The sequence below is a fragment of the Muntiacus reevesi genome, chromosome 6 (assembly GCF_963930625.1).
Source record: "Muntiacus reevesi chromosome 6, mMunRee1.1, whole genome shotgun sequence".
NCBI classification, from domain to species: Eukaryota; Metazoa; Chordata; class Mammalia; order Artiodactyla; family Cervidae; genus Muntiacus; species Muntiacus reevesi.
In genome coordinates, this window is record NC_089254.1 from 90,349,926 (window position 1) to 90,367,015 (window position 17,090).

The following is a 17,090-nucleotide window of genomic DNA, read 5'->3' on the forward strand; positions in this document are numbered from 1 at the left end:
TCTCTCCGTTGCTCCAGCTCTTTCCCAGGATCCAGAGGCCTTGCTCTCATCCCTGCCATCTTTGCTGAAGGGTCTGGGCCCTTGATGTGCCCAGATTTCTCTGGGGTTCACGAAGCCTCTAAGAGGGAGGCTGAGGAGAAAGCAGAGGAAGCCAAGAGAAATTCCGCTCCAGAGAAGGACTCAGCACCTAGTCCCACTGCCTGTGGGAGCCTGCAGTGAATTCTCTGCCCTCCCCATCCAGCCCCAGGCACTCACCGTTCAAGGGTTCCACACCCCAGCACAGAACCCTCATCATCCCTGCCTCCTTCTCCAGACCCAGGAGCTTACAGAAAACACAACAGACTCACACATATCCAAGTGCCCTGTTCTAAACATGGCACGAGGGACCTCTGTTCCTCTGGAAATCTATGTAGAAGGAGAAACTGGAAAAGTGAAATTACACAAATTGCTACTTAACGACAACTCTGAGACACACTGAGGGGTTCTCTGAGTCTAGCCTGGGAGCTCAGCCTTGTCAGGGGGTCAGGGACTGAGCATATTAAAAAGCAGAGACATTACTTTGCCAACAAAGGTCCGTCTAATCAAGGCTATGGTTTTGCCAGTGGTCACGTATGGAGGTGAGAGGTAAACCATAAAGAAGGCTGAGCACCAAAGAATTGATGCTTTTGAACTGTGGTGTTGGAGAAGACTCTTGAGAGTCCCTTGGACTGCAAGGAGATCAAAGCAGTCAATCCTAAAGGAAATCAGTCATGAATATTCATTGTTTGGCCACCTGATGCAAAGAGCCAACTCATTAGAAAAGACCCTGATGCTGGGAAAGATTGAACGCAGGAGGAGAAGGGACGACAGAGGATAAGATGGTTGACTGGCATCACTGACTCAATGGACATGAGTTTGAACAAGGTCCGGGAGATGGTGAAGGACAGGGAGGTCTGGCATGCTGCAGTCCATGGGGCTGCAAAGAGTCAGACATGACTGAGTAACTGAACAATAACAGGGATTGAGTGAGGGAACAGTTAAATGACAGGTTCATGCCCTGGGATTACAATGGAGAGTAAGACACAGATGCTTACTTGTACAGTCCTAAAGTTCTAGGACCCAGAAGAGATTTCCCAACCTGGCAATCTGACACAGAGACTGAGAACCCCCAGGGAATTTGACTTTGAAGGCCAGCGGGATTTGATTACAGAACTTCCACAGGACTGGGGAAACAAACTCTTGGAGGGCACAAACAAAATATTGTACGCACCAGGACCCAGGAGAAAGGAGCAGTGATCCCACAAGAGACTGAGCCAGACTTGCCTGTGAGTGTCCAGGAGTCTCTGGCAGAGGTGTGGGTTGACAGTGGCCTGCTGTGGGGTCGGGGGCACTGAATACAACAGTCCTGGCTTAAGTTCTTCTTAAGGAGGTTGCCATTACCACTATTATCCCTACCATAGTTTGGCATTAGGCCAAACAGGGAGGGAACACAGTCCTGCCCATCAACAGAAAATTGGATTAAAGATTTACTAAGCATGGCCCCACCCCGCCCATCAGAGCAAGACCCAGATTCCCCCACAAGCAGTCCCTCCCATCAGGAAGCTTCCACAAGCCTCTTATCCTTATCCATCAGAGGGCAGACAGAATGGAAATCACGATTATAGAAAACTAACCAAACTGATCACATGGACCACAGCCTTGTCTTAACTCAATAAAACTATGAGCCATGCCATGTAGGACCACCCAAGACAGACAGGTCATGGTGGAGAGTTCTGACAAAACATAGTCCACTGGAGAAGGGGATGGCAAACCACCTCAATATTCTTGCCTTGAGAACTCCATGCATAGTATGAAAAGGCAAAAAGATATGACACTGAAAGATGAACTCTCCAGGTTGGTAGGTGCCCAATATGCTATAGAAGAAGAGTGGAAAAATAACTCCAGAAAGAATGAAGAGATGGAGCCAAAGCAAAAACAGTGTCCCATTGTGGATGTGACTGGTGATGGAAGTAAAGCCTGATGCTGTAAAGAACAATACTGCACAGAAACCTGGAATGTCAGGTCCATGAATCAAGGTAAACTGGAAGTGGTCAAACAGGAGATGGCAAGAGTGAACGTTGACATTTTAGGAATCATCAAACTAAAATGGACCAGAATGTTCAAATTTAATTCAGATGACCATTATATCTACTACTGTGGGCAAGAATCCCTTACAAGAAATGGAGTAGCCCTCATAATCAACAAAAGAGTCCAAAATGCAGTACTTCGGTGCAATCTCAAAAATGACAGAATGATCTGTTTGTTTCCAAGGCAAACCATTCAATATTACAGTAATCCAAGTCTATGCCCCAACCACTAATGCCAAAGAAGCTGAAATTGAACAGTTCTATAAAGACCTACAAGACCTTCTAGAACTAACACCAAAAAAAAAGATGTCCTTTTCATCATAAGGGACTGGAATGCAAAAGAAGGAAATCAAGAAATCCCTGGAGTAATAAGCAAGGTTGGCCTTAGAGTACAGAATGAAACAGGGCAAAGTTTTGCCAAGAGAATGTACTGGTCATAGCAACCACTCTCTTCCAACAACAGAAGAGAAGACTCTACACATTGACATCACCAGATGGTCAATACAGAAATCAGACTGATTATATTCTTTGCAGCCAAAGATGGAGAAGCTCTATACAGTCAGCAAAAACAAGACCAGGAGCTGACTGTGGCTCAGATCATGAACTCCTTATTGCAAAATTCAGACTTAAGTTGAAGAAAGTAGGGAAAACCACTAGACCATTCAGGTATGACCTAAATCAAATCCCTTATGATTATACAGTAGAAGTGACAAATATATTCAACAGATTAAATTTGATAGACAGAGTGCCTGAAGAACTATGGACGGAGGTTTGTAACACTGTATTGGAGTCGGTGATCAAAATCATCCCCAAGATAAAGAAGTGCAAAAAGGCAAAATGGTTGTCTGACAAAGTGACGTTGCTCAGTAGCGTCTGACTCTTTGCGACCCCATGAACTGTAGCCTACCATGCTCCTCCATGGGATTTTCCAGGCAAAAGTACTGGAGTGGGTTGCCATTTCCTTCTCCAAAAAACTGCCTGGTGAGGAGGCCTTACAAATAGCTGAGAAAAGAAGAGAAGCTAAAGGGAAAGGTATATCCTTCTGAATGCAGAGTTCCAAAGAAGAGCAAGGAAAGACTAGAGATGGAATGGGAAATGGAATGGGAAAGACTAGAGCTCTCTTCAAGAAAATCAGAGATACCAAGGGAAAATTTCATGCAAAGATGGGCGCAATAAAGGACAGAAATGGTATGGACCTAACAGAAGCAGAAGATATTAAGAAAAGGTGGCAAGAATACATAGAAGAACTATACAAAAAAGATCTTAATGACCCAGATAACCATGATGGTGTGATCACTCACCGAGAGTCAGACATCCTAAAGTGCAAAGTCAAGTGGGCCTTAGGAAGTATCACTACAAAAAAAGTTAGTGGAGGTGATAGAATTCCAGTTGAGCTATTTCAAACCCTAAAAGATGATGCTGTGAAAGTGCTGCACTCAATATGCCAGCAAATTTGGAAAACTCAGCAGTGGCCACAGGACTGGAAAAAGTAAGTTTTCATTCCAATCCCAAAGGAAGGCAATGCCAAAGAATGTTCAGACTACCACACAATTGCACTCATCTCACACACTAGCAAAGTAATGCTCAAAATTCTCCAAGCCAGGCTTCAACAGTATGTAAACCATGAACTTCCAGATGTTCAAGCTGGATTGAGAAAAAGCAGAGAGGAACCAGAGATTAAATTACCAACATCCATTGGATCATAGAAAAAGCAAGAGAATTCCAGAAAAACACCTACTTCTGCTTCATTGACTATGCTAAAGCCTTTGACTGTGTGAATCACAACAAACTGTGGAAAATTCTGAAAGAGATGGGAATACCAGACCACCTGACCTGCCTCCTGAGAAATCTGTATGCAGGTCAAGAAGCAATGGTTAGAATAAGATATGGAACAACAGACAGTTCCAGATTGGGAAAGGAGTACACCAAGGGAGTTTATTGTCATCTTGCTTATTTAACTTACATGCAGAGTACATCATGCGAAATGTCAGACTGGATGAAGCACAAGCTGAAATCAAGATTGCCAGGAGTAATATCAATAACTTCAGATATGCAGATGACACCACTCTTATGGCAGAAAGCAAAGAACTAAAGAGCCTCTTGATGAAAGTGAAAGGGGACAGTGAAAAAGCTGACTTAAAACTCAACGTTCAAAAACTGAAGATCATGGCATCCAGTCCCATCACTTCATGGCAAAAAGATGGGGAAACAGCGGAAACAGTGGTAGACTTTATTTTTTTGGGTCCAAAATCACTGCAGATGGGGACTGCAGCCATGAAATTAAAAGATGCCTAGTCCTTGGAAGGAAAGTTATGACCAACCTAGACAGCATATTAAAAAGCAGAGACATTATTTTGCCAAAGAAGGTCCATCTAGTCAAGGCTATGGTTTTTCTAGTAGTCATGTCTGGATGTGAGAGTTGGACAATAAAGAAAGCTGAGCACCGAAGAATTGATGCTTTTGAACTGTGGTGTTGGAGAAGACTCTTGAGAGTCTCTTGGACTGCAAGGAGATCCAACCAGTCCATCCTAAAGGAGATCAGTCCTGAATATTCATTGCAAGGACTGATCTTGAAGCTGAAACTCCAATACTTTGGCCACCTGATGCGAACAGCTGACTCGTTTGAAAAGACCCTGATGATGGGAAAGATTGAGGGCAGGAGGAGAAGGGGACAACAGAGAATGAGATGGTTGCATGACATCACTGACTTGATGGACATGAGTTTGAGCAAGCTCCAGGAGTTGGCGATGGACAGGGAAGCCTGGCATGCTGCAGTTCATGGGGTCGCAAAGAGTTGGACAGGATTGAGCGAATGAACAACAGACAATTAAATGTCACATTCTGGTGACTTCACGGAGGAAATGAACAAGGACATGATGCAAAGAACAAGGAAGTGATGCTGTTAAACAGAGAGTTAAGGAAAAGTGCTTCAGGGACACCCATGAAGATAAGGTTTGAAGGATAATAAGGCGAAAGCTAAGTGAAGAAGGTGAGGAAAAGTGTACCAGGGAGAAGGAAAGAACCTGCAAGTCCCCAGAGGAGGGGTAAGAGCTCAGAGAACACAAATCTGGGTGCAGTTTTCTGAGTGAGGGGGAATGGGCAGGGCCCAGAAAACTTAGGGCGTCACAGTAAATGGATACTAACATGCTGTCCAAACCATAGTGTTTTGAGAATAAAATGGAAGCTCTCTTAAAAACTGTATCCTATGTAAAATAAGACATAGGATCACCCTCCTTAGACCAAAATAAGGATATGGGATTTTAAGTGCTCAAAAAAGTCAATGAAGGTTTTAAAAAAGCAAACAAGTTTGAGAACATGATTTACAAAGACACATCCCCTTGCTGCTCTACAGAACACAGACGTGGAGATGGGAAGAGAAAGAGGCTGTTACAGTAATTCAGATGAAGTGGGTAATAGTCAGTTGCAGCAAGTCCTTGACACAAGAGCTGAAACAAGGATGGATTCAAGACTGCATTTTGGTGAAAGAATCAACTATTTGCTGATGTACTAAGGGAGGGGAAGAGGAAAAGTCAGGGTGACTCCTGGTTTTCTGTTTTGAGCAGAAGGGAGAGAGAGCTGGGACTCAGCGAAGTGGACTCTAGCCATTCTTCATAGCCAATCAGAATCTGTAACCTAGTTCTATGCTTGGGGAACTGATGGAAACAGGATTTGCCTCTTGTTACACTATAAATGCTGAAAATGCCAGCCTCTTTTGTGACTAGAGCCTACATATGCACTAAGCTGCCATGAATGAGTTCCCTCCACCTGGGCCAGTGAGTGAAGGGGTCACAGACTCTGAGGAACCCTGAGGCAGGAGCAGTGGAACCATGATCAGGTGTGAGCAGCTGCAGAGGTGAGGTGAGAGTCCATAGCCAAAGCTGAACCATCTGGGTCCTTGGCATCTGTGAGCAGAACTGCCTCTTCACACAAGTTCTATAAGCCTGCTTTGGATGACGTTAAGGGTGACCCTAAACGTGGTCTTCGGGGCTTCCCTGGTGGCTCAGTGGTAGAGAATCCGCCTGCCAATACAGGAGACCTGGTTCGATCCCTGGGTGGGTAAGATCCCCTGGAGGAGGGCATACCCACTTGCTGCTCTACAGGGGGCATACCCACTTGCTGCTCTACAGGGGGAATACCCACTCCAGTATTCTTGCCTGGGAAACCCCATGGACAGAGGAGCCTGGTGGGCTACAGTCCACAGGGTCGCAAAAGAGTTGGACACGACTTAGCGACTAAACAACAACAAAATGTGGTCATCAGCAATCCCAGCTCCTTCATAAGCTGGAGAATTACCCAACAACTTTCACATGTGTGTGCATGAACACACATACATTTTGCTAATGAGAATCAGAAATTTGCATTAGGAGTGACTCAGGCAATAGAAATGTGAGAACTAGTTTCTTGGCCTTACTGGGGTTAAAGGTAAGTGGAATTCTGCAGATATGAAGTGACGTGACTTTACTATCCTACAGCATCTCACAGAGAGGCAGTCACAACGTTGCCTACCATCTAGAATGAAGTGCTTTGGCAGGACTGAGTGGCTACTGTCATAGAACAATATAAAGGGCATACATAAAAGGACATGTTAAAAATCAATGTAGTATTATGATTTGGCAGTGGTACTTCTTATAACTGATCATGTCAGAATACCTCTCTGGCAAAAAATGAGATTACTGGAGAGGAACGTCAGCGTATTTAATAAACTAAGGGATGTAGGGTGGGATGGTTACTTCTTACAAAGATGAATAGCTGAAAATAAAGTTTTCAAACCCCAAACTGTTGACATTTTGGACTGAATGTATGCATGCTAAGTCACTTCAGTCATGTCTGACTCTTTACAACTCTATGGACTGTAGCCCACCAGGCTTCTCTATCTGTGGGATTCTCCAGGCAAGAATACCAGAGTGGGCTGCCATGCCCTCCTCCAAGGGATCTTCCCAACCCTGGTATCGAACCTGTGTCTCTTACATTTCCTGCATTGGCAGGTGGGTTCTTTTTTCCACTAGTGCCACCTAGGAAGCCCTTTGGGCTGGATACTTTTGTTATGGGAGAGTGTCCTATGCAGTGTGGGATGTTTAACAACATCCCTGGTCTCTAGCTACTAGATGCTAGTAAGACACATACTACCCTTCCTGGTTTGGATAACTGGCAGAAGACATGGGTTCAATCACTGGTTGGGGAACTAAGACCCCACAGGCCGCAGAGCAATTAAGCCCACACACCACAACCTGAGAGTCTGTGGGCTGTGGCGGAGGATCCCACATGACCCAACAAAGAGCCTGCAAGGAAGAGCCCATGTGCCACAACTGAGACCCAACACAGCCAAAAAAAAAAAAAAAGGTTCAATCTGCGATGGAACTTGCTTAAAAGACTCAACTACTTTTCTCCTGTCTGATCACGCACTTTCTATCTTGCTTGAAAACTCATTAACCTCACTTGAGCTCGGTGACAAAGAAAGCCATATCCTGTCATCATCTTTACCACTCTTCATATTTTTCAAACCTGTGATAACCTGAGAAAGACAGAGTCTAATCCTGGAGAAGGCTTCTACTTTAAAAAAAATCTGCAAAAAGTCTAGCAGATAACCCTGGTTGATAGACGATAAGGATGCTAGATCAGAGAAGGAGAATCACAATTTTTAACAGGATGAATTTATCAATATGGGTATGCATACTGGGGATCTGGGACCATTATGCTGACTCAACCAGCTGAAAGTAGTACTAATTGTTTTCTTAGTTGGTTGACTGAAACCTGAACTCGATGGTAGTCTACATATTAAAGTTGCCAGAAATTCTCTGGAATAGGAATAGGAAGAAATCCAAAATCTTAGAGAAGTGTTCCAGTGGTTTATCATGTATGATCTGCTTGTTCACACTCTGTTCCTTAAGAGAGCTCAAATGATACTCCCTTCATCAAAGTTTTGAGAAATACAGTATTTCATGAGCACTAAAAAGGACATCTTTTCATGTCTCTGAGATGAGGATGAATTATAAATTATTTTAAGGCACACTCTGGCAGTGTTTTTCTCCCCCACGTGGTTCGTAAAATATACTGCATTTTATCTTTGATGGTGTTTTGGATTTTGATTAAATTTGGTGTATTGTTGGGGGGGAAGAGGAGCATGTTCTAAGAGATTGTTTTGACTGTTCATCAGCCTGGTATGCTGGTAGGTTGTTGATATTTCTGTCGGCAATCTTGATTTCAACTTGTGATTCATCCAGCCCAGCATTTTGCATGACATACTCTGCATGTAAGTTAAATAAGCAGGGTGACAATATACAGCCTTGACATACTCTCTTCCTAATTTGGAATCAGTTTATTGTTCCATGTCTAGTTCTGTTGCTTCTTGACCTGCATATTAGTTTCTCAGGAGGCAGGTGAGGTGGTCTGGTATTCCTATCTCTAAAAATCTTCCAGTTTGTTGTGATCCACACAGTCAACGGTTAGACTGCAAGGAGATCAAATCCGTCAGTCCTAAAGGAAATCAGCCCTGAATATTCACTGAAAAGACTGATGCTGAAGCTGAAGCTCCAGTACATTGGCCACCTGATGCGAAGAGTCAACTCATTGGAAAAGACCCTGATGCTGGGAAAGATGGAGGGCAGGAGGAGAAGGGGGTGACAGAGGATGAGCTGGTTGGATGGCATCACCGACTCAATTGACATGAGTGTGAGTAAACTCCAGGAGATGGTGAAGAACAGGGAGGCCTGGTGTGCTGCTGTTCACAGCATAGCAAAGAGTCTAACACGACTTAGCAACTGAATAACAATGACAAACAATGACATGCTGGTAGGAGATGCTGCTGATTTCAGTGGGAATGGACAGCACGTTCCTTGGGTAGCGGGGCACGAGCAGAATTTCATTTCCAGGAAAAACATGGGTACCATACCCTTTGGACTTGTACCCTTGGGCTTCCCTTGTGGCTCAGTTGGTAAAGAATCCGCCTGCAATGCGGAAGACCTGGGTTCAATCCCTGGGTTGGGAAGATCCCATGGAGAAGGGAAAGGCTACCCACTCCAGTATTCTGGCCTGGAAAATTCCATGGACTGTATAGTCCATGAGGTTGCAAAGAGTCGGACACGGCTAAGAGAGTGCTTCTCTTCTCCCATATCCTAGCAGGACTTAGAACCTGAACAACAACAACCATATCAGCCAGCAGGACCACGTGGTAATCAGGGCAGTCTAATGAGGGGAACTGGACAGTGGCTAATAATCATGTGGTTTTTAGGATCAAAATGGATTAAAGTGCTACCTCTGAGCCCAGCAAACTGAGACCTAGGTTGAATCACCACAGTAGAGAACATAGCCAGCTGCTCATCCAGTTATCAGGACTGAATCTTTTCACATACTCAAATGATGTGACAATAGCAAATGAATGAAGTAACAATAGCAAATACCAACAAAGTTAAAAATTGATTTTTTAAAAAAGGCTAATAAAGCGGTAAAACCTTTAATGAGGATGACCAAAGGGGGAAAACAACCCAGAAGGGCATAAATACAAAATATGAGGTATAAAACCAGTAATATATTTATAATATAGGCCATTATGAGCAAATGCTGACAAGTTTGAGGCATGTTTCTCCACCCTTACAACAGTAAAAAGCTGAAGAAACAGAAAATTAATGACTTCTCTTGAAGCCACTGGCAAACTCAGGTCATGGGCCAATAACAACTAGCCTGAAAACTGGAGACATTCAACCATAGGGAGAAACAGACTCAAGTGTTTGCTTACATGACAGAATTTGGCAAGAAGATTAAAGTTAAAATGTTTAATGAATTGCTAAAGGCTGAGCATGGGCTCGTGTAAAAGTGAAAACCTGAGAACTGCTGAAATCGAAAGCTTCCCACACTTGTAGAGGTTCCCCCAGCACCAGGAACCCCACCAAGGGCTGGTAAAGATGCCCAGAGAGACAGACTTGAGAAAGTTTCCCCCGTAGATGCAGGGAAGAAACAGCAGTGAGGACTGACACTCCACATAGCCCCCTATCCCCTGGGGGAAGAAAAGCCTGCCTGACTTTTCAGTGGACAGCAACCAAATCTATGACCTGAGGCCACTGGTGGAAACCCCACCACAGTGGGGGAAGAAAACGACAGGCACCAATGAAACACCAAGGAGATGCTGCCCAGATCCATCAACCCCCTCTCTGCTGGGAGACAAAAGCATTCAGCTGCAGGAGAAAGGTAAAAAAGCATAGCCTAAAGGAAGTGGTGGAAACCCACTGAAGCTGGGGAAGGGAACAAGTAAAATGAAAAAGTTTGTTGCCCCCGGGAGAGGGCAGGAATCTGTGCTAAGTCCAGCAGGATTTCTAGAAGAGAGACAGGAATGCTAGCAAAGGCCGCACCCTCCAGCCCCAGTGCCTTTGCAAACATCTGGGAATATGCTTCTACCCTGCCATGAACTCAAAATGCTAGCAAGTGTGAAGTAAAGATAAGTGGAGTATAGCTGGAGGGGGGCTGCCAAAGTCAGGCTCCCTGGGAGCAGCAGAAAGAAGACTGACAGGCAAGCAGGGACTCGGACCAAGGTCTCACCTGTGCAACATCAAGTTAGGGGTTTGCTTTTTGGTTTGTTTTTTGTTTCCATTTTGTTTTTGATGGGCACCATTTTTTAAGTCTTTATTGAATTTGTTACAATATGGCTTTATGTTTTGGTTTAAAACACATAGGATCTTAGCTGCTCCACCAGGGTTCAAACCTGCACCCCCTGCATTGGAAGGCAAAGTCTTAACAGCTGGACTGCCAGGCAAGTCCCCAACATTAACTCAAAAGTTAAAAACTCAGCCCCACTGATGAGATTAACACAAACCCTCAGGCTGAAGACAGAGCAGAAGAGAAGCCACGCTTCAGCAGCGGTCGCCGCTGATCCACAAAGGGAACTGCAGTGTGTGGCTCCTTGCACTTATTTACCCGTTTTTGAGGTTCATCCATATCGTGGCACATGTCAGTTTTTTATTTTTATTGCCGAATGATATTCGGCGGTAGGGATAGTCCATATTTTGTTTTGCTGCTCATCAGCTGATGAACATTTAAGCTGTTTCCACTTTTTGGCTATTATGAACAGTGCTGCTCTGAACACCTGTGTACAAGTTTTTGTGTGGACGTTTCATTTCTCTTGGGGATATACCTAGGAGTGGAATTTCTGGGTCACATGGTAACTATATTTAGTGTTCTGAGGAACAGCCAAACTGTCTTGCAAAGTGGCTGCACCGTAGTACACGCCCACCAGCAGTGTATAAAATGCAAGATGAGCCTGGAACATCTTGTAACAACAGAAAGTAAAGAAGTGCTTTTAAAAAAGAAAGCAAAAACAAAATAGTGGGCAAGTCCAAAACACATGGGAACCAACCTGAGAGCTCCCAATAGGCAAACCTGGAAAACTTTGATCAACAAAATTAAAAAATAAGGGACTGAAGACTTCTCTGGTGTCTCAGTGGTAAAAAACCTACCTGCCAATGCAGGAGACACCAGCTTGATCCCTGACTCAGGCAGATCCCACATGCCGCAGAGCAACTAAGTCCATGAGCCACAACTACAGAGGCCCACATACCCTTGAGCCCATGTGCCCCAATAAGTGAAGCCACCGCAATGAGAAGCCCACGCCCTTGCTCGCCACAACTAGAGAATAGCCCAGCATAGTCAAAAGTATCTTAAAAAAATCTTTATAAAAAAAATACTGGATTGAAACCCAAAGAATAAAATAAATATTCATGTACCCATGCTGATAAATGATTAAATATATAAATAAATGGAGAAGATGGGGAAGAGGAACAAATCATCCTTACAGAAGAATTCCAAAAAATGATAGATACTCTTCCCTCCTCTAGAAGGAAGGTATTCTCTCCCATCCCCATCTGAGTATGGGCTGGTCTTAGTGACTCTCCTAGGATGGAAAGGGAAAATCGGTAACATTACAGTGAGAAACCCAGTAAACACATCGTCTTAACTAAATAATCAAAGTTAGCATCATGATAAGTCATAACCAGTGATAAGGCGTCATGTCCTGGGATAAGATGTGGTGAGAAGGGCCCTTCACCTCTGTGCTCTTCCTTCTAAAAATATATAGCCCCAATCTAACCAAGAAAAAAATCTGACATACCCATATTGAAGGGGATGCTACGAAATATTCAACTAGTATTCTTAAAAACCATCCAGGTTGTGAACAATATAAAGAAAGACTGAGAAACTGCAACAGTTTGGAAGAGATGAGAGAGACATGATGATGAAATGTAGTGCTCTATTCTGGAACAAAAAAGATTATTAGTAGACATACTTGTTAAATAGGAATGAAGTCTGTAGGTTAGGTGATAGCACTGTACAGTGTTAATTTCGTAATTGTGATAAGAGGACCATGGTTTATAAGATGTTAATATTAGGGGAAGATGACGGAAAGGTATCTGCCACTCTGCATCATCTCTGCAGCTTTTCTGTAAATATAAATTATTTTAAAACTAAAGATTTGTAAAAATGGTTTTAAGTATTTATTTTGTTTGCTTGGGTCTTAGTTGTGGCATGCAGCATCTTTCGTGGCATGCGCACTTACTGTCCCATGGAATGTGGCTTATATAGGTAACAAGCAAATGCTTGTTAACATTGGTGATAAAAAAGTTACATTATAATCATAGACTAGAATGTCACACAGCACTGAAAATCAGGGACAGGTATTATATTGTTACATATATATTTATCTGTGTAATATACATATTATATATTATTATACATGTATTGACTTCCCTGGTGGCTCAGATGGTTAAGTGTCTGCCTACAATGTGGGAGACCCAGGTTCAATCCCTGGGTGGGGAAGATTCTCTGGAGAAGGAAATGGCAACCCACTCCAGTACTCTTGCCTGGAAAATCCCATGGGAGGAGCCTGGTAGGCTACAGTCCATGGGGTCGCAAAGAGTTGGATACGACTGAGCGACTTTCACATATGTGTATTAACATGAATCAATCTGAAAACTATACTGAACAACAAAAACCAAAACAAAAATTTATATGGTTTTATTTACAGGGTTTAAAATCTACAAAATTAAACAATATAGTTTTAGAAATAGAGACATAGAAAATATTTACATTATACACAGAACTTAATACTAAATTTAGGATAACAGCCACTTCTGGGGGAAATAGGAAGATGCAACAGGGACGTCTGATTTTTTTTTCCCTCCAAGGAGGGAGTGGCTGATGGTGCTGGATGATGAAACTGCCGACATGGAAGTTCCCGGCAACCTCAACTTGCAGTTTCCATGGGAACAGTGCAGGTGGAACCCTAACTGGGGCTGATAGAAGATGAGTGAATGGTAGGGAAGTGAGCTTCTGTGTGTAAATAACTTTATCATGCTGACAAGTTGCTAAGTTGCTTCAGTCTGTCTGACTCTTTGTGACCCCATGGACTGTAGCCTGCCAGGCTCCTCTGTCTATAGAATTGTCCAGGCAAGAATACTGGAGTGGGTCGCCATGCCCTCCTCCAGGGAATCTTCTCGACTCAGGGATGGAACCCAAGTCTCTTACATCTCCTACACTGGCAGGCACCTGGGAAGCACAAGAACTTTATCAAATGTTAGCTATTAAAAGGAGTGGAGAAATATGGCAGTTGCTAGAAAGAACTGCAGTAGTCAAGAAAGTTTTGCTTTTTTCCTTGAAGGTGAGAGAGGCTACAGATGATACGGATGCTCCTTTTGTTTTATTGCCTCCTTAAGATGCAGAGGGAGGCACCCATGTATTAGATGGTAGGATACTTCTGCCTTTGAAACCAGAGGGAAGAAGATGGATACAGCCATCAGGACATTGGTAACGTTGGTAATAGGAAGACACATTTCCATTTGACATCCTCAGTTCTCTCAGCCAAGTCTAGAGGAAATCAGTATACTGACAAAGATGAAATGAGAGGAGGAGGAGTAATGTGAAAGGGAAAAGTATGAAATACTCATTTGGGGTAGGAGAGGGAGCAGAGCACCAAAGAATTGATGCTTTTGAACTGTGGTGTTGGAGAAGAGTCTTGAGAGTCCCTTGGACTGCAAGGAGATCCAACCAGTCCATCGAAAAGAAATCAGTCCTGAATATTCACTGGAAGGACTGATGCTGAAGCTGAAACTCCAATACTTTGGCCACCTGATGTGAAGAACTGACTCATTTGAAAAGACCCTGATGCTGGGAAAGATTGAGGGTGAGAGGAGAAGGGGACGACAGAGGATGAGATGGTTGGATGGCATCACCAACTCAATGGACATGCGTTTGAGTCAACTCCGGGAGTTAATGATGGACAGGGAGGCCTGGTGTGCTGCGGTCCATGAGGCCGCAAAGAGTCGGACACAACTGAATGACTGAACTGAACTGAACTGAAGGGAGCCTACTAGAAAAATGGTGCTCAAACTCTAGGGAGCATCAGAATCACCTGGGGAGCTTGTGAACACAAGCTGTGTTTAGGAACTCAGCCCAAATTTCTGATTCAACAGATCTAGGGTGGGGCATCAGAGTTTGCATTTTAACAAGTTCCCAAATGACTCTGTTGCTGTTAGTCTGAGGACCACACTTTCAGAACCACTCAACCAGAAAAATACCGGATGACTGTCAAGTGGTATCTGGTGCCAAATTGGGCCAGAAATCCTGAATTTAAAAATAATAACCCAGTCAGCCACTGTGTGATTATTTTTCCTTCCACTGTTTGCAGATGGGTGTAGGAACAGGAGACAGGGCTCACCTGGGAATGGAGGTTTTGCTAGGTGAGTTATGGTGGCAGAAGATGCAGGAGACCTCAGCATATTCGTAAGGTTGGGATCATAATGGTAGATGGTAATGTATAGGGTGGATAAAACAGATGGGCTGACAGTGACAAAGTCACGGGTCATCAGAGGGGCTGCCTTATGTTCAAGCAGTGTGGTCCAGGTCCAGGTGTACCTGAGCAAATGAACTGGAAGGGAAAGAAACAGTGATCAAAGAACGAAATGCAGAGGTGGTGCACAGTGTGGGGATGATCAAGTTCAGGGTGTGAAATGGGACTACCAGTGGGGTAGAGATGGAAAAAGGTCAAGAAAATGGGAGGCCAGGGTATTTAAGCGTTTATCCGAATGTGTACTGAGCTCACCAAGAACGAGGATGGGAATTGAGATAGTAAGGAAGGAATGAGTGATGGAGAATGAAGAGGTAAGCAGAGAGCAGCAGTGAGGAGCTAAGAATGAAGCTGGTGTGAAGGGTCGAACCAGCAAGGAGCCAGTTCCTCCACACGCTGACCTCCAGCGGGGAGATCAAACAGGAGCAGGAGAAGAAGGCTGACTCCACCCCTCTCCCCTGGGATGAGAGGAGTGCTGTTCTCAGTCTGAGGCCCTGCTTTCTCCCGCTCCTGGTCATTTTCTTATCTGGGATGGACTCTGGACTATTAATAGCGGGAAAGGAAGCTCGAAAGAATGCCCCAGGAAGAGGGTGTGTGCAGGCAAGGCTGTGAGATGGGAGGACCCAGGCCTGGACACCAGCATCCACCCCTTCGTCTTTTGTTTCCTCCAGCTCACCTTCCTGAATGTGGTTAAAACCAAGAAGCTTCTTGGGGGGCCGGGGGGAGGCAGTGAAAGGGGCAGAAGCCAGGCAGGATGAACCAACGTCTACATGAAAGGATGTGATCAAGGAAGGCATGAAGCCAGATGGAAGCCTCTAGTCCTGGTTCTCCTCTGAGCCCCAAGGGCAGGGGGCAAGTCCTTGACCCTCTCGAAACATCTGTGAAATGGACTGGGTGGCTTCTGAGGTCCCCCGAGAAGGTATATGCACTTTCCCAAGCACGACGCTGCTTTTGACGTGATAACGGAGCCAGCGGAACCAGCCACTTCAGAGGCCAGCTCCTTTCCAAGAGCTGTCTGACCTTGAAACGCATTCTCCCAGCCTGTGACATACATCTGCTTCGGGAGCCGCCTCCTTCCCTACCAGGAGCAGTCTCTGTGCATGCCAGGGGGAGGGTCTGCTGTGACACTGCCTCAGGTTCAGCCTGGTGGGAATCTAAGCCCTGCCCGGCTCTCTAGGGCCCCTCATCCTCAGCACTCCAATCCTGTTGCCCATCTCGAACTGGCCCATTTATTGCCAGGCTTCTGTGTATCAGTTGGGAATTCATTTCAGTGGGAGTGGGGCAGGATGAGGGGAGCTTTGGAAGGACACAGACCCCCCAAACTCCTGGGTGGGGCAGGGATCTGGGGCTGCCCCAGGAGCTGAGAGGGGCTGCAGACCCACTGTTTGCCCAGCTGGGACGTTTCCCCACGGTCAGTAGATCAGATGTCCTCTCTTCACCCTGCATTCGGCCCCCTCACTCTCCCTCTTACCCTCATTTTGAAAGATTTGAAAAAAAAAAAAAAAAGGAAGATCTGATGCCCCCCTCCCTTGCCACCATGTACTGTCCCTGCCTCTGAGCTTCTTGACTTTTATTGAATCAGCTGCCTGACCTTGAAACTCATTTTCCCAGCCTGTGACATCTGCTTCTTGCACTTCTTCCCTCCAGGAGCTGAGCCACACTCCTCACTCCAGGTGGGTCTTCTCAAGTCCCACACCTCGGGGGTCTGGCCAGCCTCCCCAGCCAACTCCCTCTTGCACAGCCAAGTGCTCCAGGCCTTCCCCCAGGAGACCTTTCTGGATCTGCTACTGCCTCAGCTGAGTCCTGTCCTTGGAGGCTGCCTGCCCTGGTGTTCTGCCCTGGGTATCTCATGAGTCCTCTGCGTGGTGAGAAGTGAAAGTGTTAGTCGCTCAATCGTGTCCGACCAACTCTTTGCGACCCCATGAACTGTAGCCCACCAAGCTCCTCTGGTCCATGGTATTCTCTAGGCAAGAACAGAATGGAGTGGGTAGCCATTCCCTTCTCCAGGGGATCTTCCCTGAACCAGTGATCGAACCCAGGTCTCCTGCATTGCAAGCAGATTCTTCACCGTCTGAGCCGTAATGCTTGTCCTCTGTGGCTGTAACAAAGTCAGCTATCCCCCCAAAAAGTTCTTAAGCAGATGCTGGTGGGGGGCATGGAGG

At 45.1% G+C, this 17,090-nt stretch overlaps 1 protein-coding gene across 1 annotated transcript in view; it reads right to left on the reverse strand.

Annotated features, from left to right (window-relative positions):
• PODXL (podocalyxin like) overlaps positions 1-17,090 on the reverse strand; it is a 50,907-nt gene that overhangs the window by 10,446 nt on the left and 23,371 nt on the right. The window lies entirely within an intron of this gene.